Source organism: Thunnus albacares, chromosome 23 (genome assembly GCF_914725855.1).
Source record: "Thunnus albacares chromosome 23, fThuAlb1.1, whole genome shotgun sequence".
Classification (NCBI taxonomy): Eukaryota; Metazoa; Chordata; class Actinopteri; order Scombriformes; family Scombridae; genus Thunnus; species Thunnus albacares.
Genome location: NC_058128.1, coordinates 15,675,395 through 15,700,901, shown reverse-complemented (window position 1 = coordinate 15,700,901; position 25,507 = coordinate 15,675,395). Strand labels below are relative to the sequence as shown.

The window sequence follows — 25,507 nt, the reverse complement described above, 5'->3', positions numbered from 1 at the left end:
GCCTTTTACAACATTCACATACTGTTGTATTGACAGAAAAAAGGGAATGTGGGCATGTCAAGCTAATACAGAGATATACAGATGAGGCTGAAAACAGGTAAAGTGGTTGTTAAAGGTATCAGTAGGTGATGACAAGACCAGCAATGGGAGTGCAGACATGGGATGACAGAGTGTTGAAACCAACAGCCTTTAAGTTTGAGTGACCACTTCAGACAAGGAGGCTAACTGACAACATAACAAGAACCCTGAGATATGGGGCCAGGTGGAGGGTTTCACGGATACACACAGCAAAAGAGACAGACCGCAAAAGACAGGAACAGTTACACATGTAGACAGATACAAAGACAGAAACACAGATGCATGTAGATAGATCTGGCATGACAGGCAGAAACTAGCCAGCAAGTGAGAGAACAGAACAGATGCTGGGGGACGGGCCTGGGCTCGCAGCCGTCACAACCACAGTGTGTTGTCAGCACAGAGAGGTTGATGGCGACATCACGGATCCCACTTAAGAGCCTGCTCAGGAACGTCGGCTTATCCATGGGGACCCAGTCAGGCAGCCGGTGCTGCCGTGTGACTGGCAATGGCAGGAAATGACCAGGTTTCAGATGATCTCACTGACATCTGTCACCCTCTGAAATCACGAGGCCGCATTGGCTCAGTCTATACTATAAAAATTATCCATCCTACAGAAGTCAGTGTTTATTTTTTCCCCAGGAAATCTTACAGGAATAATTTGACATTTTAGGAAGTGTATTTCCTAAAATTTTAAATATCCTTTGAGGTAATTTCTTGATATCTCTTTGATATCGATTGCATTTTTCTAGCAACATATCCCCGGTCTCTTTAGAATAAAGAAAAATACTTACTTTAATAAAAGTACTTTTTTATTAGGAATATTAGAACTACATACATAATTATCCACAGAAATGCAATGCCCATCTGTTTCAGTAGTGTCCAGTACTCTGTTAACATGGACAGATTTAACCATGTGAGAGCCTGTAGGCCACAAGCACTGATATACATATATTATGGAGAGCTTAATGGAATACGTTCCTCCTGCTTCCTAATCTGATGACTTTTTCCATTAGGCTAATTGCAAAATAATATATTTCAAAATGCCATGGAACAGTTAATGGTTATGGGTCCTTCCAAAAATTGTCTTCTCTTCACACTCTCATGTACACTTACTCTTTCAGATTCAGCTCAAAAACTTAAATATGCAAGAATCAGGAGGTGCACTGAGTGAAACTTAGAAAGGGCTTTGACAAGACCTGATGTGCAAATCATTCTCCATCAAATCTTTCTGGGAACTATGGGGTTTGAAAAGATCTCCAATCAATAGAAGTGAGCCTGGCACCTTCTGATGAGCGAACAGTGTGCTGTCATTTGAATGCTATCAAAGATGCATCTGCTCTGAATGGTTAAAGAGAAAACAATTCCCTCATGCCACACAAGCCCAGCTGAACACACTCTTAGTCACCTCAACCAAATTGCCTTACTGTAGCCGCTATTACCACTGCGGGATACTAAAACATTTAAGTGACAGCTTCCAATTACACACCTATTGATTACAGTAGATTTCTCTATCACTCTCTTGTCTCTTCTATACCTATCATCTTTCTTTACATCCCCTTCTGATGACAAGACAGTGAGGCTGAACTGCCCCTCAGATCAGGATTTCAAGTCCTGTTTTTGAAGATTAAAAATTACACTTTTATGTGTGGACCAGAACAGCAGAGTGTAGTACCAAAAGGCTGACAATAATTGCAGCGGTAATGGCTCACAATTGCACTTGTACATTCTGTACCCTCTGATCAAAAATGCTGTTAAGGCTGTGGATGTTTTTTACAGTAGCATTTTAGCACAGAATGGCCTCTTTGTAGCTTTTTGAAGGTTGCAGAACAACATTAGGTTGAATGTTGAAAGTCTTTATCTTATAATCTGCTCAGATAGCTTTTTCAATCCTGCTTTTAATGAAACAGCTGAATTCTCACTAATTACCCACATCACAAAAATTAGAAATGAAAGTTAAACAAGAGCAACTACGACATAATTATTAAGGTCTGGCCCACTCTGTCCAAACGGCCCTGATATTTTACTACTGCAAATATACCACAGCCGACTGGGTTTGCCCTGACTGAACTGTGCTTACAAGCGGAATGCAAACGACATAATTGGCTATGTAAAACTCTTGCTCTATTAGACGAGGGGAGCATGGTGCCTGATAGCCTTCATCACCACTAATCTCCATCCACAAGGTCAAGGAGTTGCCCTGTACAAGACAAATGAATTAAAGCTCTGCCATCAAGAAATGAACCTTGTGTGACCGAATGGCGGGGGTGGCTTGCAGATTTTGTTATCTCAGTGAGCTGCAATGCACTTTTTCCTGATAGAAACCATTATTTTGTTGGAAAAGTGATGATAATAAAATCAGCATTCTTTAAAACTCATCATGCATGTTTCCCATGTCTTCATGTTGCGTGCCGAGGTCTTCCTTGATTTTCTTCCCTTGGAAGAAGCCTAAAGCTTCAAACCCTGAAGAAAAACCAACTGCCACTTCCCAAAGCAGTAAACAACAACTCTGGGCACTACCAGAGCTTTTATGTGCGCAGTGTCTGACCCTGAAATAATTCCTCCTTTCCACCAAACCAGGCCTCCACTCAGAGGTAAAGATTAGCCTCCAAGCCAGCATTTAATGTAGAGGAAAAATATTGTGCCCCTACACAAATAAATCAAAATGCATTTAAGACTGGCCTGCACTCATTCATAACCCCCTGAAGCACACCACACACACACACACACACACACACACTCACACCCTATCTCCCTCCTATGAGTATTGTAAGAAGCTAACACAGAGGCTGCATTGATAACACCAGAAATTTGTGCTTTCATTACCTTTCATATTCTCAGAGGTCCCCTTGACTCCCTGGGTGTGCATTTGGGTGTCGTATTACAGGTGTGTGCTCCTTTTCTACCAGTTTTTAATTGAGGCTCGCTAATGGAAGATGAAATGAACACATTCCAATGGCCAACTCTTCTAGTTAATCAATAAGGTCCAAGTCGGCTATAGGGCACTCACCCTTCTGAAAGACACTCACTTATTAAAGCCTGTAATCAAAAGTGCTTTGGCTGATGATAAGATGAGGTTATATTCATGAAATACACCCCTTTAATAAATCCACTACCATCTGCCCAAATAGATGTTTTTGAGCTATTACATCCTGTCCTCAAAGGACAAGGGGAATCGAAATCTTAATAGGGCTGGATTACGGCCGTCGTTGTTGGGCGTCTTTAATGATGGACATTTGGCTGGAGAAATGACCAGAGAAAAATTGGTGAGACTCCACTGGAGACGAAGGCTGAGAAGCAAGTGGTCTGACCTCAATTACATGCGCGGCCCTCGAGCGATGGCTCCGCTTGAGTTTGTGTCGCACCTGCAGATGTACATTTGCATAGGTTCTTGTTACTACACACATGAATCTTGAACTCCTTGCATATACACTGTCAGGCACTTGCACACGCACACACTTGCAATATAAATATTATTACACTGCATGAATACCAGAGCAGCCTTGTGAGTTTTGTGTCTGTGGAAATTAGAATTTATATTTCTAACAATGTGCAAATCTTATCTAATTTTTTTTTTTTAAGAAAAAACTCCACTGATTTTACTAATCACTAGTCATGAGGGTTACTATTAAGTTGTAAAACTGCTTACTTGGCTTGGGCTTGGAGACTAGAAAATTTTAATGGTAAGCTTACGTAACAAATTTAGGGCTTGTAGTTTGAAAGATGTGCGTGTTTATCAGGCAGGGAGATGTTGAATCTTTGAGTTTTCGAGTAGTTGTAGGCTACATAAAGCTGATAAGTTATGCAATCACTAAGTGTTTTACTTTAACCTTGAGAGGTATTTGAATCACTATGCAAAACAATTATTAACAATAACCTGCACTACAAGTAGTCTGTCAACCAAACTTTAGCAACGAGTCTCGCTAAACTCTGCAGGCAGCCAGGAATAGTATCAACAGGCTACTGAGTCTGCTGTCTGACTACATGAGCAAAATTGGCCCCGATCTCCGAAGAGGTCCCTTCAGTATTCTTTGGCATTAAGTCAGCAGCTCAGCATGTATGGGAAGAGTCACGGGCAGCGAGTATGTACGAGCTGGTATTGTCAGCAGCTGAGCTGAGTCAGGTCAAGTCAAGTAGACAGGTTTGTAGTACTGAACGGTCTCAGCAGTGAGTGCCTACAGCTATGGCAAGCCCAGAGGGGAAAACACGTATCAATCCATCAACACCTGCACTGCTCAAACTAAAGCAAGATAAACTTTGTCAGACGGTACTCAAGTGAGTTAACACAGCTGAAAGTTGTAATGCTACATTTTGATCGCTGGCTGTTAGTTTGATGATATATAAAAGCAGAGGTAGCAGGGGAAAGTGAGAGCTTTTATCAGTGTCAGACTCAGGGAGTGAAGCTGTGGCTATTTTCTGGACACAGTATGTACCAGTGCAAACTGGGTACATACCGAACTCACAAAAATCTCAGTAGAAAAGATTTGTTTTTTTTGCCAGCACCAGGTCAAGCAAAAAGACTTAGACATAATGGGAAGTGTAGAATCCAGTGTCTTTGGAGCTCAACCCGTTATAGGGTCTAAGACTGAGGCTATCTCAGGCTTTGCAGCTTCAATTTTGACCATTGTTTTTGTAATCTGCCTCTAGCAAGTTCCCCAACTTTATGGAAATACAATACTAAATCAGCGGCGTGCTCATTTAACACACTTGCCTGAATTATTACAATAAAAAGGGTGAAAATAGAGCTGTAAAGGTGCCAGTCTGCATAGTAGGGGCTTAAGGGAGGAAATCTTTATGCTACGCAGACAGCCATTCCATCTTACATGCACTACATTCACTCGGGGTCACACAAGTATGAACATATACTACATACTGTACTCATTCATGCTCACATATATAAAAGTCAGGTGCAATAATGGAGGTGAAAAAGTGGTCAAGGTCGGCTGGGTAACTCATCTCCCTCACACACATCAATGTTGGCTTCACACTTAATGGTTAACAATAGCCATATCTAACTCAATAAGCACACATACAGACATACTTGGGGGGTTTACATATGCTATCAAAAAGACACATGTAAACAAGTCCTGTGGCACTTTCACACACACCTCACCGTAGCAAACCAAGCTCATTGTAGCACATGCTCTATCAATGTGATTTCTCTCTCACCCACTAACTGAGCAACATCATTTGTTCTGGTACAACTGCCAGCGGTGTATGTGAAGCTTGGCTCCCCCATAGCTAAAAATCATTACAAGTCTATATGTGTGTGTTACTGCCCAGTGGGAGGGACAGGGATGCCCTGAGCATTTGTAAGACTAGTGGCTGTTGTATTACATGCACACATCAAAGAGGGAAATGATCATGCCTTGCTGCATGGTATTATATGCAAAGCAACAAAGCAGGGTTGCAAAAGAGTTTGATTTTTTTTATGCTTCTGTGCCGGCAACAGCCGTGGCCGGAGGCATTATGTTTATGGGTTATCCGTCTGTCCCGTTTTCATGAACGTGATATCTCAGAAACACCTTGAGGGAATTTCATCAGATTTGGCACAAACGTCCACTTGGACTAAAGGATGAACTGATTAGATTTTGGTGGTCAAAGGTCAAAGGTCAAGGTCACTGTGATCTAATAAAACACAATTTTGGCCATAACTCAAGAAGTCATACGCTAATTATGACAAAGTTTCACAAAAATGTCTAATGGGATAAAATGATGAAGTGATGACATTTTATATCCAAAAGGTCAAAGGTCAACTTCACTGTAACATCATAATGTTTTGCAAAAACACTTTTCTGGCCATTATTCAATGCCATAATTCAGGAACAGAAGAGAGATTGTGACCATATTTCACATTTGGTCGGATACTGAATTGGTGACACTAATCTTGGGTCTCCACCTTGACACTGTGGTGATTGTATAGATCTTTGGTGCTGGTGGGTTGAAGATGTGCATGAAGCATCCATATGTTTGAATTTGTAGCTTCAGCTTTGTGTTCTATAAGAATCAACTTTATTGGTCAAGCATATGAACACATACAAGGAAAATACACTTAATACCTTTTATTAAATTCCTTCAAAGTCTTCACTACAAATATTATGAGTCTGGACAGACATGGATGTGAACTGCAACTTGACTGGTTGGTGGACGCATACAACTATGAAACGTTTTGTTTTTTGTTGTTTTTTCTTTTTACTTAAAGCCAGACCAGATGTTCACCAACAATTCTATGTTGAAAATTCAGTAAAGGAGAATTTCAGCATTAGCAAAGAGAAAAAGAGCACAAAAATACTGCTTTGGCCATGACCTCAACTGCATGAGTACTTTTCAATTTAGTGTTAAAAATCACTTATTTTTGTGCAGGATATAAACTATACATACTATACATACATCATATCGCCCACTGCAATATAATACTGCTAACCCTAACCCTTTTAAACACATTGCATCCTTGAGCTGCTGCACAGTACATTACATCACATACAAAAAATTGGACTATGTAAGTTCTACTCTTAACAAAAGACATATTGAAAATTCATCATTTTGATTAAAATGACTGCAAAGTTCCTAAATATTGACTCACAACTCAAACTGAATAATTCTCTGCCCCCATTTTTATTACCCTCTACTATAAATTACGGCTTTTCCTCTTGGCCTGCTACAGAGATGCGTGGCTTGGCTGCACCGGGCACCACTTAACTGCTGCAGCCCAGAAAAGACATTTCAGATAACTTGAGCTCAGTGGGTGCAAGCTCCCGTTGAGCACCTAGCAACCCTGCTTTATTGTCCCAACAACTGGTGCTAATGTCACACCTCAATGTGTAACTTAGCCTTGACACCTCACACACTGGCTTGTTGCCCTGTGGTGGTTTTAGAACACCACTGAGCCTAGTTACCGTGTGCTGGCGAATGACACAAGGTGACTTAGTGCTTGCCCCACCATAAATTGCACTACTACACATCAGATTGATTGTAGTGGTGAGTGTGTTCTGTATGAGTGTGCATCTGCTCCTGCCTTACCTGTAACAAGCTCTTTCTCTCTCTCTCTCTCTGGTTAATTGGTTAAATGGGATACATGACATCAGCCTGAGGAAGAGAGCAGTGACAAAAATAAGGCGCAGCATTGTATGTCATGTCTACAGCAATGAGTGCTTTGGTGAAGTTGATTATATGACAATGTTTTGCTTCCTCGAGTACACAAAAGGTGCATCTTTTGTGACGCACAAACATCTATAATTATACTTTAAACATCTGCTTAGTGGCAAGGATTCAACTTAACATGCTGACTGCACCTGTGCAAACACATCTACCTAACAGACCTGCATCCCTGTCTATCGTCTGTATCTGTTTTGGAGTATATCTGGCCCTTTACTGACCAGATGTATAGTTTCCTTTCTTCTAGAGTGTATTTACAAAGGAAATGTTCCTCTCCAAAATACAATAGCCAGGATTTGACTGTATGTGTATTTACCTGAATATATGAATTTGTAAATTCATTTGGATGGTGCAGTGTTCTTTGTTCGGATCCCCATTACTCAACTGTTGTATTCTTTTTTTGTTTATTTTTACCTCCCCTGCTTTTGGTATTTCTTTTTAAAACTAAGATATTTGCATGAATTCTGCTTTTGCATGTCTTCAAATCAGCAGACTCTCTTTTTGCTACAGTATTAAGCTCTAATTTTAGCCCATCCGCAAAAGAAAAACAACAGTATAGGTCGAAAATTTGGCCACCAAAATGACCTTTAGTTACGTTTGAGTGACAGACGCCATCTAGCGGCCGTACTAATTATGACCTGGAGATGTGGCGCAGTTCAGATGACGTCAATATAAGGTGACAAATTTCCATATTCGGAGGAGGCAGGTTGGATGATGGCTAGATAGATAGATAGATGGCAAAAAGTGGACTTAGCTGTAGTAGACCTGTGTTTCGCTTCCCATTTCCAACTGCTAACCAAGTGTTTTTGTGCCTAAACCTAACCAGACCTTAACCACCACATTGTCAAACCAAAAAATCATTAAAATCATTATTTTTAAACAGTGATGAAGTTAGAAAGCGCTCCTATGGGTCATTCTGGAGTGCATGATACAATCAACCCATGTAGTTTAATTATCAGGATGTGTTGCCTAATTTCAACATCAACTCTGAGCAAATTTTAATTAGGACTAACAAAATGTTCTAGTACCCTTTTCTCTTGCAAGGACAGTATGCAGTAAGCAATAGATAACTGTGGACCTTGCAAATACTGTAAATGTAGGCACACATTACACATCATCACACACACCCAAATACACATACACACAAGGGTACCCACACATAGAAAAGAACACAGCCTTTATCTAGTAGATAAAAACAGCTCTATTTGGGCATTGGCTCAGAGCACGAGGAGATAACACTGGAAATTAGAGCGTATAAAAGCTTTCCCGCTGGGAGCACCGTCAATGGGTTTACTGGCAAATTTTACACAGTGTGTTGGTACTCATGTGTGTCCATGTGTGATTATACTGTACGCATGTGTTGTGCCTACAGTATGCGCTCGTGTGTGCTTGAACAGGTGCACATGTGATCTGTGAGTGTGTGTGGTTTGTGTCTAAGTGGGAGAGTGGAAGCATCTGGAGAATTATCCTGAAGCCCCTCTCCTCTCCCGCGTCTTTCTCTCTCTTCTTCTTCTTTCCTCGTCTCCATTTCTCTCACTCCTGGTCTCTCTCTGTCGTTCTTTCTCATGGTTTGATTTGAAGCAGAACTCAATTCCTCAATTCCACACCCTGAGTGCTGTTGATAAGGGCCCTGCTTGCTGCAGTCGGACCCCAGAGAGGGACACAGTGTGCCCGTAGAATGGCAGAAAATCGAATTCCTCAAGACAATGAGGTCCATTTGTAGAGTTAAGCCGGATGAAAGGCCCATATTTAGCCAGCCACTGTTTCAGCCAGCATCTCCCTGTTTCCCATTGTTGGCCAGAGCAAAATAAAAGCTTATTTAAGAGAAAGAAAAGTTGTGAAAAAGTGTTTTGGCCCCATTAATTAGCAGAGAAACCAGCAGGACTGCTGATGTTTTACGCTTTTTGCTCCCATTTTCACATATTTATGCGTTTTATTCTATGGATGATTGACACATACAGTATTTTTTGTGTTTTTTCTCCATTATGTATGGACAGAAAATAACAAAAAACTAATTATGTAACATAGTGTATAAAATCAGGATTACTGTTTTTATGCGGCTGAATACATTGGCTAAATGGAACATAAATTGTTAAAAATTAATGAGAAAAGATGAATTCTTTTCAGATTAATAATGATGGAATATATTTTAACTGTGTGGGTGTCAGTCAACATTGAATCATTTAATTTCACATTTTTTGCAGCAACAATTTAGCTTATAATATATTAAAATCTAAGATTATATACAACATTACAAGTTTGAATTTATTAGTTTTGCTACTTCTGAAAAGCTACTTCCTAAAAGCCTACAGTAATTCTGCAACATACTGTGGATACAATAATAGTACAATGTTGCTAATTGATAATATGGGCAGCTTAATGCAGGATAATAAGCATAAATGGGATGTTACATTCAGGCATTGGTCCATGTGTGTTCAGTGAAGCAGGAAACCATGAATTCCTCATTAACTGTATGTCCCATTGATTCCTCCAATAGTGCAGTAAATGGAACAGACCTCAGTCAATGATCTGCCTCCAAACAATCTCTCTGACTGAGAAGTGACATCAACAAAAATAACAGAATACCGTCTCTTGATTTCACTTTTATTTCACACAGGGTTTTTCCCATGGAGCTACAGTACATAGGTCTGAAATTTTGCAGGAAAATTCCTTTTAGAGCCCCTAAACTTTCGGCAGGTACCCCCTTTCTCACTCCATTTTTCTGTCCAACAAAAACTGTTGTACTTGTTCTTCTGCCCCCTCTTGTGAGAGTCCACTGTGATACACTGTGGCAGAGTGTTCTTCCAGAGCTGTCATGGTATTGTGCAGCAGATGAGAAACCTCTTAAAAGGTGTCGCTGCCACTACTGCCAGCATTGTTGTTCTCCACTCCAGAAGACATGTATGCCACGTCCTCCTATTTTCCCTGAGGTGCCGCTGTTTATCTCTCCCAAACTGCCATGTGGTGAGATGGGACCTCCTGGTGGTCATGAAATCCAGCCATAGAGGCTGCTGGAATCAAGCTGCTGCATTCTGGCCTTGCAGGAGGCTGATTGTTTGTCCTCTGAAAAGACCCCACAAACCAACAACATCTGTTTGTTGTCTTCAGTCTGTGTCTGTGTTGCCTGGAGTTTACTGAGGTGCTATTGCCCTTAAGAGCAAAGGCCCCATCTCTGGCATCCATGACTTTACAGTAAATGCAGGGGAAAAGACAACTGATGCAGTGCGTTCAACCCAAACACATATAAAATCTCAGATGAAGTTGGGATGTGACAGGAGTAATCATCAATGGGTCAGTTTTTATATATAAATATGCAGCTCTAATATGAATAAAGGCTATTTTCTTTATATTGAACATAATGCTAGTCATTGTATTGTCTTTTTTTTATTCTTTTTTATTCACTCCTGTCTGCACTGGTGGCTGGTTGCTAGTTGGTTTCAGCCATGTGACTGTGCATGACGTTTGTGGATTGGCGACGCATGTTGCAGCCACCAAAATTCAAATGCCAACAATGGAGTCGGAGTCAGATACAGGGAAGACAGTGTTGCAACGCAGAGTAAAGGACAATGATCTGTGTAAAACACTGACAGAGCTTTCAGGCAAGTATGAAGTTTTAAACAAGTTCCTAAGAGTCGACGGTGACAGTGTTAAAACTCTGTATGCTGTTTGTCCCACTGATTCGGGGACAAGTGGCCTTCAGAGCACACGCAGGTGGTAGCAAAACGCAGCCAAGAATTACCACTTTTGTGAAATGTAAAGTGCCAGTGGTGGTCAAGTCTCAACTAAACAACATGATTGCTCACATGTGCAGCCAAGATTTAAGACCCTTCACTGTTGTAGGGACAAGGCTTCATCATTATTGCTAAGGAGGTCCCTCACATCGGTGCTAAATATGGAGGCAGCATCAAAGTCGGAGATGTCCTGCCGAGTGCATGTACAGTTTCTCGCCATGTTGAAGATGAGTGAAAGGAATTTACAATCATTTACAATCATTTTGTAATGTTTAATGTTGGTCTCATGCAGTAACCCTGCAGTAAGGTAGCCTACAACCTAATGTGTCCAGCTACAATAAAAAGGTCCACTTTTTGGGGGAAAAAACACCCTTCTGAGTACTAGACTGGCTACGGACCTACTATAACTAAATGTATAACACGCTACACGATGTTTATCATTGTCTTAATATAATGATAGTGCCTAGACTGTGCTGTAACCAATAACCTTTGGGCAAAAGAGAGGACAGACAAACACACACTACATCACAATTACAGTCCATTACATTCTTGGTTGGAAGATGTTGAACCGGGTCCTGGCCACAAGGGAGATTGTGGGTGTCAAAACCCATGACAGCATCAGACAACAGACATCAGACATCATCAGAAAGACTGTGGAGTCAGTCCTTCGGGTTTGGGATGCAAAGACCTTTGTCACACACTTCAAAAGAGCTGGGTAAAATATTTTACAGCCCTGTCACGCCTGCCTGGTAAGGCTGTTTAAATAATTATAAAATATAATAAATAAAATCAACATGAAAAATCAACTGCTGTAATTAATAAATTGCAAAGGCTTTGTTCATTAGGCAATTTTGACTTAACTGTTTCAACTGTAATTCTTTTTTATGACTGAAACATTTAATATTTAAAAAATCTCAGTCAACAAATTGAAATTTTTATCACTTAGCCCTAGATGCTTAGTGTGCACTGTCTCTTCCTTGAATTTCAGATTACAAAAGGCACTGCACAGATCACTGAAGCAAGCAGTGGAGACGAGGTGGAATACCAGACTTGCAATGCTCCAATATGTAAGAGATACTCTGAAGTCTGGTAAGCTGCATGAGGTCCAGCTTCATCAAAACAAGCTCCATTATGTCAACAACATAGATCCAGACCTTCTTGAAGACCTCATCCACCTCTTGGAACCTTTTGATGAGGCTACCAGGCACCTCTCCACTGATCAGACACCCACTCTCCACCTCATCCTCCCGATCAAGGCAACCCTGCTGAGGGGATTGTTGCTTTGGGATGGAGACAGTGTGATTGTGAAAGAGGTAATATAATACAGTGCTGATTTGAATTGTTTTGTAGGTGGTCATTCAAGTAGCTAACAGCAGCTGGGCCCTATCCAGTAATAATGTTGCATATATCATCTGATTTTTTTTTCTCCTGGCTGAAAGAGTTGAAATTGAAAATCCACCTTTACCACAAGATCGCCACAACTCTCTCCTAGCCTGAAATATTTCTGAAGAAAAACTCTCAATGCTGAGGGGTATGAGGAGGTACAGACAGAGCACTCACAGAAAAATTCCAATATAATTACAAAATGTTCCCCCTCACTTATAGAGAGGCGTACAGTGTACACACACACACACACACACACACTAATTTCCTACAAGTTGAAAATTACCTCTATCAATATTAGGACAAATTGGTATTTTACACTATACAAAGAATTATAATAAAAGTGCATTGTTCCATAACAATCTGTCTTTTTCCTCAAAAGATGCACAACAGAAGTGCACAACTTCTTCGCAAGTTGTGTGCAGGAGAATGAGAGGGAGAAAGACAGTGGTGATACTATTAAGGAGTCATAGGTCCGCCAATTGCTGCTAAAATATATGAACGAGCCTACAGAGACAATCTGCTCCCAGTCCCTTCTCAACTTCTGGCAGGAGATGTTAGGTGGACTAGTGCCCGTTGCCAGGAGGCTGCTGGCAATCCCAGCAACAAGTACCTTGTCAGAGAGGAGTTTCAGTGTTGCTGGGAGACTAATTGAGGAAAGGCGCACCACCCTCAATCCAGAAAATGTGGACACAGTTTTGTTCCTGCACAGCAACATATAAACTCCCTGGACTCATTGTGCAAGTGTTAGCTGGTTCTGATAGATAGCGCTAGCCCTAAGTTTCCTGGCAGTGTTTTTAATGTTTGGATAAAACCTTCTATATTTGTCAGGCCACCCTCTGGGGTATGTTGAGGGTACAGTCTTTCTGCACTTGTTTTAAAATTTTTTGGGAGGTTGAAAAGTTCCTCATAAAAATACCTCTTAACTTAAGAGACATTTGTCATGTCAAGTTTTTTTTTTTTTTTTTAAGTGTTATATAGTCTGCATCGTCCTGGCCCCTGACTCCTTAGTCCTCAATGCTGCTCTCTTGCAAGGTGCAATTTTTTGTCACCATATTAAGAGTGTAACAGTAGGGCCATATAATCATACAACTGTGATCCTTGCCATGGTAATGTAAAAATAATTTGTCAGTGGTATATAAACACATCAAAATACAACATTAGATGCCATGTTTGGGTTTATATTCAATTAAGGTAGGCATGGTGTGATCCTTCCAAAAGAGCTAGAAACAGGGATCTAACAGCAGGCCCTCATTAGAAAAAACACAGGGACTCCTGGCCAATGTGTTATTTATGTTTTTATGCCCTTTAGTGAAGTCATTTTTAGTCTTTGGATTGAGGCAAAGTATCCCTTCTGCCATATTACCACAGGTGAACCAGTGTTCTTGGTACTGCCAATGTACTGGCCAAATGGCTGTGCAGTAGAACACAAAGTAATCTAAGAAAAGGATGGCAAGAACATCAAAACACAATCATTGCATTGCCTAAAGACTACCTTTCCAAAAAAAGGGATTGGGATGGAATTAGAGTATTTTTTGTGGGAGTGGGATACAGCAAAAGTGTGAGCAGAGCACTGACGACTTAAGTACGCCAACATAATTATAAGGGTGTGTTGGAAATATTTTGCAATGAAGAGAGTATGCCATGTGAGTGGAGCAGCAACTCAAGTTGGGCTTCCTTAATTAGCTTGCAGCTAATAATTTTGGACAAATACAATTTCTGACTCGATGATAGTGCTAGAGGAAAAGTTAAGGGATCAACAATGTTTCCTCCTCTTGAGGACATAAATGTCTGTACCAAATGTCATGACAATCCATTGAACAGTTGTCAAGACATTTTACTAAATGTCAACTTTATGGTGGCGCTAGAAGTCAGGGGATCATCGAAGCCAGTAGGATTCATCCTCTGGAATTATGAATGCCTGTACACAGTTGTGTGCCAATCCATTTTGTAGATGTTGAAATATTTCAGTCTTGACCAAAGTGTTGGACAAACCAACTGACAGGCATTCCCAATCCTAGAGCCACGCTGCTAACATTTCCTTTATCATTCTCCCCTATCTACTTTATTCTTTATCTCCATATATAACCACATAGAATACAAGCAAATTTTTGTCAGTCAATTAGACTATCTTTTTTGGTTCTAACAATGTTTTTGAGCAGACACGGCAGATGTTACTGATAGATGAACTTAAAAAAGAAAAGAACAAAGAGTTGGGAATCAAAGAAGTGATCCCAATTTCCGCAAATTTTGCAGAAAACAAAATGTGGCCAGAAATACTAAGATTATTGATACTGATTTTGCAGCAAATGTGTGTGGATATGATGCATACAGACATGAGAGAAAAGATGAGACAAAGAAACAAATTGTATGTATGACCAAGAAAGAGAAAGTGCCTGGTCAAGGCGGGCCAGATGGACACCAAAATGTCTGACTCTTCACCTCCTTCTGATCACCTCCTCATCCTCCTCCTCTCTCTTCATTTCCTCCCTTAAGAACTGCAGCTGAAATAGCCCTATAATGATACGTTTTAATGGCCCTTAGACATGCTGAGATCCACACAGGCCCTCAACATGCACTGCTGCCATTTCCCTCTGATGCATGCTCTCTGCCTCTCTGACAGCTTCCCACAGAGCGATGGGAGGAAAGAGAGAGGAGACGGACATGGACAGAGAGACAGACAGAGGAGATACTGCCTGTCTTCACATGAAAGGAATTCAAATGCCAAAGCTATCAAGAAATGCTTGATATGAGATGTTTTATATTTCATGTGAATCCTAGTGTCACTTTCTTCCCCTTTTCCTTTACATGTCTTTGTTGTTTATTTGTTGCATTGGAATGCATATACAGTGAGATGAAATGGAAGGAGGTGAGGAGGAGCAAACACAGACTTGATGACTTGTGTGTTTTTGTCATGGCAAATAGGAGGAAGGGGTGCAGTTTTATTGGCATTGATTGGAGCATTATACTGTGCATTGTTGCAAGATTATTACATTAACTGGTCTGACTTAATCACATTAGGAATGCGAGAGAAGAAAATGGAGTATGTCAGATCCTTGCAGATACACATATCATAGCCTTGGCCTTTCTGCTCAGTCGGTTTGTTTAGCAGCATGGCAGGCAGCTATAAGAACTGTGGGAAGTTTGCTGACTTCACTGACAAATGGACTTTTATTTCTTGAAAGGGGAAGGCAACTTTTCGGGATGATGATTTATGTTGTGTTTCTATCCACAGTGGCTGTTGCAAGCTACCCTACCAGAGTCCCTCAGATTTTAGTTTGAACCCATTGTCTAGATTGCTCAAAGATGACACACCTTTGTTCTCTAAAACAATGAAAATAGATCAATTGCAAATGCATTTTCTGAGGTTAACTCCCAACTTTTTTGCTGCTGTTGAAGTTCCTTCAAAAAGGTCTTTCAGCACCTGACCCCACTAAAGGAAGTGTTCCTGAAATGAAGTGACATGCCAGGCCAAAGTGAGGACAGTCTAGTTGGTATGCCTTCTATGCCTCATTGCCCCATGACCTGCTTTATGCAAGCACCCTCTCAGTTCAAGAAGACAAATTGTGCCTCGTCAGTATCTATAAAAACCAGTGTTCCTTAGAGCCTAGCATTGGCTGCTCTAGAGGTTAATTGACCCCAGGCAGTCTACCTCCCTACACCCCAGTCAGGGGGCCTCTCAGTCTGGGTACTGAAGCTTTCAAAGCCGGTCTCTCTGTTGGAATCTGTGCCTCTCCCATTTCCTCCTGAACCACAGGCTCTTAACTGCGTTGTCTTGCTTTTCTCTTTTTTTCCCCTCTAACTCTATTTGTCTGTCTCAATCTATCTCCATCTGTTTCTTGCAGTTTATCTGCACATTCCACTTCTCATAAAATGACAGATTTCACTCCCCCGAGAGATGTGCAGAGGTCTGCTGGCAGGACCCCACCTGTTCACAGTGGGCCTCTGCACCTCCTAGCTGCCCTCCTTAGTGCCTGAGTGGATACTGACACTCTGGATGTGTCTGCCTCCATGTCGATCATAGCCAGAGTACATCAGGTGCCAATTATGCAAGCATACAGATAATAAAAATCAGACTCAAGTAGATGGGCAGCAGCTTGAGGAGATAAAACAGCTGGATGAAAAATAGGTTTTCACAGGATAAAATAAACAACTTTTTTTTTTTTTTGGATCAAATTCACTATTCAACTCCCTGAACAGATGGAGTATTTCTACACAGGATTAAAAAAATACTCAATAACAATAATTTCATGAAACCCTCTACGGATTTGGTAAGCATCACCATGGCCACAATTTCAAAGCCCCTAGCTTGCCCAAACTGATAAATATACACTCTCACACACACCGAAGACCCATGGTTTTTTCTTCAGCAGTCAGAGAATTTGAAAAAGCCTCATTCTCTGCTGTGATAATTACCCATGCTGCTCTCTGATGGCACATTTGCATAATCATCAGCCATTCACAGAGGACACACAAAGGATTATAATGAGGCAACAGAGAAACAAGAAGCATTTCAGGGAGCCATTGAAGACTTGCACTGAGAGGGCAGTCATTGTCGCCTAATTTTGCACACGGAACGCCACCCAACACAAAGGAAATATGTAGTGATCATCTGGTTAGACAAAAAGTAAATGCAAAAAAAAACCAAAGTGAAAATGCTTCGGCCAGTGTGTCCCCGAGTATTTCTATTGCATAACTTGGTGCACATAGGTTGCTCAGATTCTGTATTTGTGGAGAGTTGGTGGAGAGGTGAGCCAGAGAGTGGGAAGTGAAAAAAAATCCTCTTATCCTTAACAGACTTGCTGTTGCAACAATCACAGTAGGTGGAAGCAGCGGGAGCTGTCATATACACCTGCTTTTAAATCCACAGTTATTTCTCTAAACTTTGTTCTACTTGTTAAAGCATGAGCGCGTGTGCGAAGCAGCAGGCATCAGGTACATTTTATTTTGCTGCACAATGCAGATTAGTGTAAATTCCGCATAACATAATAAACACATCCTACCACATACATACTCTCATTTTATATAGTAACCCAAATGCCTGGTCCTGCTATGTTAAAGCAGCCTTCAAAGGATAGCATTATATGTATGATGAATTACCTTTTCCTACACAGGAAATTAAATTTATGAAATAAACCACCTTGAGAACAAAATACTCTAAATGAGCTAATTTGAGAGATGTGAGCTTTTTTTTTTTTTTTAAAAAAAAGATGTTTTTCCTCCTTCAACAGCTGTGTGCAGGGGCTCAGGTGCATTTTGATCTCTCTGGAGGCTACCGGATCTAATACAGCCTTTTCATTAAAGGTTCAACATTGCAGCTTTATTGTCCCGTCCCAATTGGTAATTTCCCGTTATCTCCCGATTTCATTGTGATACAAATCAAATGGGTGTTTCTCAATTTCTATATGGGATATGTGCCATGGTACTTTAACCAGTGTGCTGTGGTTGTGTAAAACATATTGGTGGTGAATGAGAAACTGCAGTTTTTCTAAATGTTCATGCTTGTTGAACAGGTGGTTTGATAAAGTACTTACTGGCTTTTTACTTGCAATGGTTATGTTGCACTTAGGGTAACAAGCATAATTGTCATCAACTCAAATAAAATGTAATTTTCACTTTATCCACCATAGTGTCCTTTAGGATGAACAGCAATCACTTTTGTGATCCCTGACTGAGGTTGACACTGAGGTTAGCTGAAGAGGTTGACATTTAAAAACCCTTTAAAAACCAGGTGTGCTTGCACCTTGCCGGATTGCTATTATAATGGCAGATTTGCTAAGTAGTAAGAAGGAGTGCTTCTCTGCAGAGGAAACAGATCTGCTTGTGCACGAAGAGAAATCACACAATCCATTACAAGCACACTGGCCCCTACTGCTCCTGGACCCTCCAGTGGCCAACCCCTTTCTGGTGCCCCTCGCCTGTGAACCCAAGGAGGAAGAAGACCACCAGTTTTCCGTTTGCAAATTTGTTTTCGTTTGTTTTTTGAAAAGGTTTATTTTTTTAATTACAGCTTTGGTTCTCTTTAAAATCATTTTGTTCAGTCATGGAGTAACAGGTAAAATCAGCAAGGGTTCTAATTGCTAATAGTATGGAAATCTGATCCATGTAATCTCAAAATGTTAAAGAATATTTGTTAAATATTTTTCAAAAATTAAATCATTAATTTTGTATGACATGTAAAAAATCATACACAGTTGTCAGGACAATGCGCTGCGGTGCTCTCCAAGGTGCTGAACCTGCTGCTGACAGCAGATAGGAGCTGTCCAGAGTAGTTTTCTTCTTTAGTTTAATCATTGTTTTCACCTCACACCCCATGTGTTCCTCACGTCTTCATGTATTGATGTAGCAAGAAAGTTGATCCGTGTCTGATCTGTTGTTGATCCATTTGCTGGGTCTTGACAGACACCCTCAACCAGTCTGTTTAAATACCTACTTGCATTGCCATGATTTGGTCAAATAATTAGACAACTTCATCTATCATTACTGCGATTAGCTAATTCTGATAACTATTATGTCTAACCATTATGAAATTTTTTTTTTTTTTTTAAATATGTGAATGTACACAATAATAGTCTTTCACATTGTAACCCTTTTATTTGTAATTTTTGCATGTTTGTGCACAGCTGCGCATCCATTTGTGACTTGACGTCAGACCAGGTTTTTGTTAATCGCACAATCAATTTCCACTGCCTCAAGACAGCAATGGGCCAACAATGCACCTGACCACACCTCATTTTAAGACAAACATGCCCATGGGCATTTAGATGGGCACAAGTGCATTTACTATTTAAACAACGTGGATGCTGGACAGGAAAATGACAACTGTGTCGGTCTTAAACTAGCAAAGATACTTGCGTCGCGCTTGGCACCTGGTGTAAGGTAGGGCCCTTAGTGTTACTGTGTCCAAATGTCCAATGCCAATATTTTTCAAATTCCCTCTTTCTGTTCTATCTGCGCATGGAGTCTACAGTATGGTTAAGGTTAGAGAAAGATGGTGGTTATGGCAAATAAAATAAGGTTGGCATTAGGCAACTGAAACGATTTGTTGAGGTTAGGGAGAGATCATAGTTACAGTTAATAAAAACGCATACATTAATTGAAGGTCTGTGATGGGAGGTGAACTCAACCACAGCCTTCACACCATTACTTTCTGCCTTGCTACACATGGCAGTGAATGTTTGGATGCAGGTCCAGGATCGTCCAGTCATCCAACTATCAACATCATCTGTCTTTCGCCTACCATGTGTAAAGCTGTATGCGGAAAACCTTGTATGGGTCAATGTCATGGAACACTTCATAGAAAATGTCAAACCAGACAAGAGAAGGCAACAAAATTCTGACATGCTCGTCTTTTTGTTGGGACATTGTGAGGCTCCAAATGCTGTATTGCTTTTCTTCCTCTATGACACACTGCACAGGAAAAAATAAAGTGCTCATTTTAGTTCCTGACACCTCACATCTGTCACGTTGGACCACTACCGGGATGATACTGGGGAGTCTGATCCTGGCCGAACAGCGTGACCTGCTCAAATCTGACCCTGTTCTCGAAGTACAGTGGGTTTTCTGCACTGGTTGCTGGACACAGGACAACACAACTCCTTTTACACAGACTTATTTTTGCCAAGTGAGTCCTTGTATCTTCACTTAGTAAAGAACCAGTGTTGCAATCTCCAGGTCAAATTGTCTCATTAAAAAAGCAGTGGTGAAACTATTCTTGTTAGTCCCAATGGGCAAAAAGAAAAAAAACCCACATCTGTGATCTTTCCACACTGTGTCTTAGGGACAAACAAAATCTTCCATAGAGGGTTTTTTTCTGAGTCAGGAATTACTTAAGTAGAAAACGTATGTGTGCACATCAAAGAGAATGGCATGAGCAGTGATCAACAGGCCTCACAGCCTTCCACATGGGATTTTTCAAAAATAAATACACCTACACTTTGAAGTGAAAGTGCTTTATTCATTGGATGTTGGGACAGGGAAATGAAAAAAGAGGTAGACATATTTAAGAAAGATCAAGGAGAGCCGATAAATGACACATCAAGGCTACATTCTGTGTTAGCTTAAACATTAATGCTAAACTAACGACAGAGAACTGTGAATCAATAATTCAGTTCAAGACGATCATGTATGCTTGCTGAGTTTGATGTATGACATTAGCATTAGCCTTACATGTCTGTGCCACACACAAACTCACCCATGAACAAAGTAGGTTAAACCACGAGTTGTAAAGCGAATGCATACATCTGTGTCCCTCTGACTTGATAAATTCATGTTGCATAAAGCTGCGTGCCTTCCGATTGACGGGTAAGATTTGGTTTATGTAAACACAAGCGAATTATGCATTCAGCCATCGAGCCGAATGTGAGCAACATCTGCCCACTGTGCTGTGCAGTCGGCTAGCTTATTCGAGGAGCGCTCGCAGAACAGTCGACCTGTGGGGAGAAGTGCACAAGTGCCATCCCTGAGCTGTTTCTCCTGAAAAAAACATCCTGCATGCCTGCTAGTGTCCCATACCCCTCCTTCCCGTCTCTCTTTCTCCGTCTGCAGCTCCCTCACTTCACAAAACTCCCCAATGAAGGGACTTGTCATCTGTACACCTCCTCCGTGTCATGTTTTTTCTATCCCTCCTCTTCCCCTCCCTCCTCTCTCTCTCTGTAACTTTCACTTGCTCTGCCTCGTCTTCACGGAGCCTGTCCGTAGTGACAGTGCTGCCTCTTCCTCTGGATGCTGCTGGGCTGGCAGGTAGAAGGGGTGCCCATAAAAGCACACAGACACCAGCACTCTCGCCAAGATGGGCAAGGTGGGGGAATACAGAAAAAGAGATAGAAATATTGAAGGAGAAGGAAAGACATGCATGAAGACAGAAAGTAGGAAGGGGGAGGAGGGTAAAGAGAAATGAGGGTGGGAGGGATGAAAACTGCAGAGGCAGAAGGGAGAGATATGGAAAGATAGAGAGTAAAGATTAGTGATTAAGGAAAAGAGATGAAGAAGGGAGCAGAGAGTGCACAAGCAGTCAGGGCTGTGGGGATAGGAAACATCCTCAGGCGATATTCTTCAGCCTCAACTCTCTCACGGTGAAAAGACCAAAACTTAGCTTTTGTGCTGTAAACTTTGCTGTGTTGTAGACAGGGCTTAGGAGTAAGTGCAGCGCAGTAAGGACGATGAGGAATACAAATGTTAACTCTCCTTTGACTGCAAAACATGGGGATTATGGTAGGGCATTAAGTTGTTACTTGTGAGGTGTGATCTTTTTGACAAGGGCGTCGGAGTAACCACAGTGGGCTGCCAGAAAGGTTGAGTGGAATAAACTCATGGCCAAGTTGACCTGCTGATACAGACGCCATTATTTATTACAGTACAGCCACCCCTTGGTAATAAAATTCCATTTTTTTTTATTCTTAGCATTTAACAGGGAGTACAGTTATTTTTCAACTGCAAGATAAATTCACCATTCATTAAACCACTGGTTCACCTGGACGCACCAACATCAATCCTCTTTCACTTTCCCATATTTTCAGTAGTAGATGAAAGAGTGCTTTGTGCTCTTATGGGTGAGCATCACAGAACAGGTCACTGAGGCTGTCAAACTATGTGAGCAAAAGCAAAAACATTCTGACATGCTATTTATTGTGTCAGGACATCGTGAATTATCCCATGCTGCTATCATTCAGTATGACACATTGAACAGGATAATGCCTCATGTCTGTCAGATCAAGCAATTATCGGGCAGATATTGTGTAGTCTGATCAACCTTTAGCCAGACAATAACATCAATATTGGCTGATTCTCCAAAACCCTGGATTATATTTGCTTTTGTTTACATAACAGCCATTGTCCAATCATAGCTTTGCTATGATTTGGTGTAGTATTTTAGCCATTCAATGATGAAAGAAAAGAACGAGCAAAGTGTAAAGAACAGATTAAAAAGTGTGTTTATCTGTTCTAACATAAGCTGTAATCGTAAGCATGTCCAGCTAACAAAAGTGCCTAATTAGCTAACTAGCTGCAGCTGACAAAATCTGCCAGTAATTGTCTGCCAGATGGTAAAATCAACAGTCCTCAGCTATAAATGGAAAGCCTGCTTTTGTTTACCTCTGTTTGAAATCAAGGACCGCTAACAAAACTAAGAGTCTACAGCCATGCTAGCAGCTCTGTGAGGCACAGTGGTGCTTTGAGCTAAATGCTCAACATGCTCACAACATGCATGTATTACAAGATCTGGATATAGGTCTGAAAATGGTTCCTATTCAGTCCAATAAGAATTGCTCACATGGCGTAAAAGTTTCTACCTTCCACGTTTACTTCCGGGGGTATGTAGCCCACTGAAAATGTGCAGTAGTGTTTCTCCCGCTGGCCCCGCCTGGAGACTTTACATTGTGATGATGTCACAGATTTTTAAATTGCTTTCCTCAGCCTTAGGAAAGTTTTACAAATACAAAATCTCCATGGATTAAAAATTCATAGTAGAAAGAGTCATAATTTAACTTGTTTGCAGTTGGAGGTGTCCTGTCAACAGTTTTACAGACGTGTCTTTTACAATGTTGGTGCTGGTATAATGTTGGTGCTGCTAAAATGCCTTTTGGGCCGCAGGGGAATTTTTTGCTGCAATACCACGAGTAGCCACTGGGAAAAATTGGAAGCAAGGCTGAGTGGCGCCGCCGTATACAGCTCTTATTATACATCCATGGCTCACAATGACAATGCGAACATAGTGATGCCAAGCTGGTATAATGTATACCATGTTCACCAAGTTAACTTAGCATATTAGCATGCTAACATTTGCTGATTAGCATACGTAACTAATGGGGGCAGGGCTCAGCAGACAGTGCATTAGCCGAGAAAAGACCTCATGAATTAGTTTTTGAAGACGCTGTTTCACTTCAATTTTAAAATCTCCTGATATTGATTACCACTCGAAATACTCTCTAGGCTTTTTTTTTTTGACCGCACTTGGAGATCGTGCTTCAGGCTTTGAAGTGTGTTTGTGTGTGTGCATGTGTGTGCACGTGTGTAGGAGTTTCAGAGAGGTGTGTGGGCGCAACTGAAGCATTTTGACTGCTTTAGAAGAACAAGGCCTGTAGAGCTAACACGACACGTCTCTCACTCTCTCTCCTCATACTTTCTGCCTGTCACTCTCTCTTCCTCTGTCATCATTACAAAGTAAATTGGCCTGCCGCACAACAGCCAGATAGTCTTTTAATGTGAAGTAGGTCATCACATACTGTGTATAATGACTCACTCAGGATCCTGCTCGCTGACTCCAAACATTTGTCCGTTTCCTCATTTGAGATGTCTATTTCTATTTCTATTTCATTTACTATGAGCATGATGCAAATTGTTAAAGTATATGTGATGTTTTTCTCATTCATCACGATGGGGGGTAAAGAAAATATGCCTATTTTCTAGAGTATACATCTCATTATGTAGTGTATTTATTTGCATGGGATAAGATATTTTCATAGTTTCAAACATAAAACAAATTATGCATAAGATTGTACAAAGCATGCTGTTTTTTAACTTAATTAGGGTTGTTATTTGCAGGGATATTCTTCCATCATCCATCACATAAGTATAATTATCAGGAAGAAAATGCAATTTTCTCTCAGATATTCGTAAAGGGCACCAGGTTTAATATAATCAGACATAGCATGATGCAAAAAAGGAGAAAAAGAACAACAAAACAGGCTCAAGATGCATCTATATTTCTTTTTCCTTTTATTCTTGGCATGTGCAAAGCAACTATCAAGAGAATAAAAGCATAAAGAGAAAAACATAATGAGAATTTTGAGACCTGAGTTTTTGAGTCTGCTGACATCTAGGTTTGTCATTTCTTCAGGGCTTTAACCAAAGCATGTGCTGCCTGATCTGTTTCAGACAGATAGACGCCGCGAGCCCAAACCTGCACTGTGAGTCTTAACTATTATTTAAAGAAGCACCCATGAGGGCTAATGTTTGACGTCATTGCTATTGTAGTGGGTGTGATTAGCTAGAAATAGATTTGGAATCAGAGCTAAGAATGGCGTCTTCAAGGGAACATCACTGGTGTGACCCTTAAAGGCCTCCAATGTTCGGGAAAATTGATCATTCAGAGCCATGTTTAGCCAGAGGTGCTATAATTTACTATATATTCAGTTTCTGCTGCTGATTGAAATAACTTAGTGGTAAGTCAATGTATATACTGCACCAAGCTTCTACATTTGCTCCTCTAAACAACCAATCTGACAGGTTGTTCCAAACATAAAAATCTCTGGTGTACAGGAAATGATTTGCTAGATAAAGAAAATGAAACCTGGGTAGAGAGAATAAGCAGACACAAAGGAAATGATGGAACTAACAGAACCTCAAACCTCATTAACAGAAAATACATGTTGTCACAGTCTGCCCACACAAATGATCTCTTTCAGGTTCAGAGGAAATAGGACAAAACACTGGCTGCGTGTTTACACTGAATGTGTAAAAAAATATATATATATTTTTTTTAAAACCTTTATCTAGTCAAATGCCACTTCAGACTTCTACTCTACTACGTTTTAGAGGGAAATATTGTACATCTAACTCACAGCTGAGTTGCTGGTTGCTTAGTAGATTTTATTTTTTTTTTAAAAAATCATCATGTGATGACCTTATAGAGTACAATGCATTGTTAGAGATTAAACCATACATTAAAGATTAATGGTTCCAAACCTTTTTTTTGCTGGTGACCACTTACAAAATGGGGCCCTTTGTCACGTTTCAGATGTCTGTGAGTTGTTTCCCCTCTAAACCTTTGAGAATATTTCATTTAAATAACTGTGTGAGGCTCAATGACCTCAAACTATCCATTATTTGACAAAAAAAGTTAAAAAAATTGTACATTTTTGTGTAGCAGAGCTTTATCTTATGACCCAGTCCCTAGGTAGCGAATCATTGCGCTAAACTACCTAAATGTATATAAAGTAATTCAAATTTACTCTCTTAACTCGACCAGCCACAACAATAAAATGCTACACATTGATTTGATTTATCAGAATTAACAATCAATAACGTAATATCACTCACAGGGGCTATTTTTCTGGTGAGGAACTACTTTTGATACTTAAAGTATAATTTGCTGATAATACTTTTGTAATTTTACTTAATATTTTAAATGCTGAAGCTGAATCTCTAACTTGTAATGGGACATT

The 25,507-nt window shown here is 40.5% G+C and overlaps 2 long non-coding RNA genes across 2 annotated transcripts in view; one reads left to right on the top strand and one right to left on the bottom strand.

Moving 5' to 3' along the window:
* Positions 1–7,143: 7,143 nt before the first annotated feature.
* LOC122974879 overlaps positions 7,144–25,507 on the bottom strand; it is a 218,118-nt gene continuing 199,754 nt past the window's right edge. Inside the window, exon 5 of the long non-coding RNA XR_006400478.1 lies at positions 7,144–7,161. This is a non-coding gene — a long non-coding RNA (uncharacterized LOC122974879). The remainder of the gene's footprint in view (positions 7,162–25,507) is intronic.
* LOC122974881 lies at positions 11,950–13,266 on the top strand. Its single transcript, XR_006400489.1, has 3 exons — positions 11,950–12,274; positions 12,401–12,502; positions 12,727–13,266. It is a non-coding gene; the product is annotated as an uncharacterized LOC122974881 (long non-coding RNA).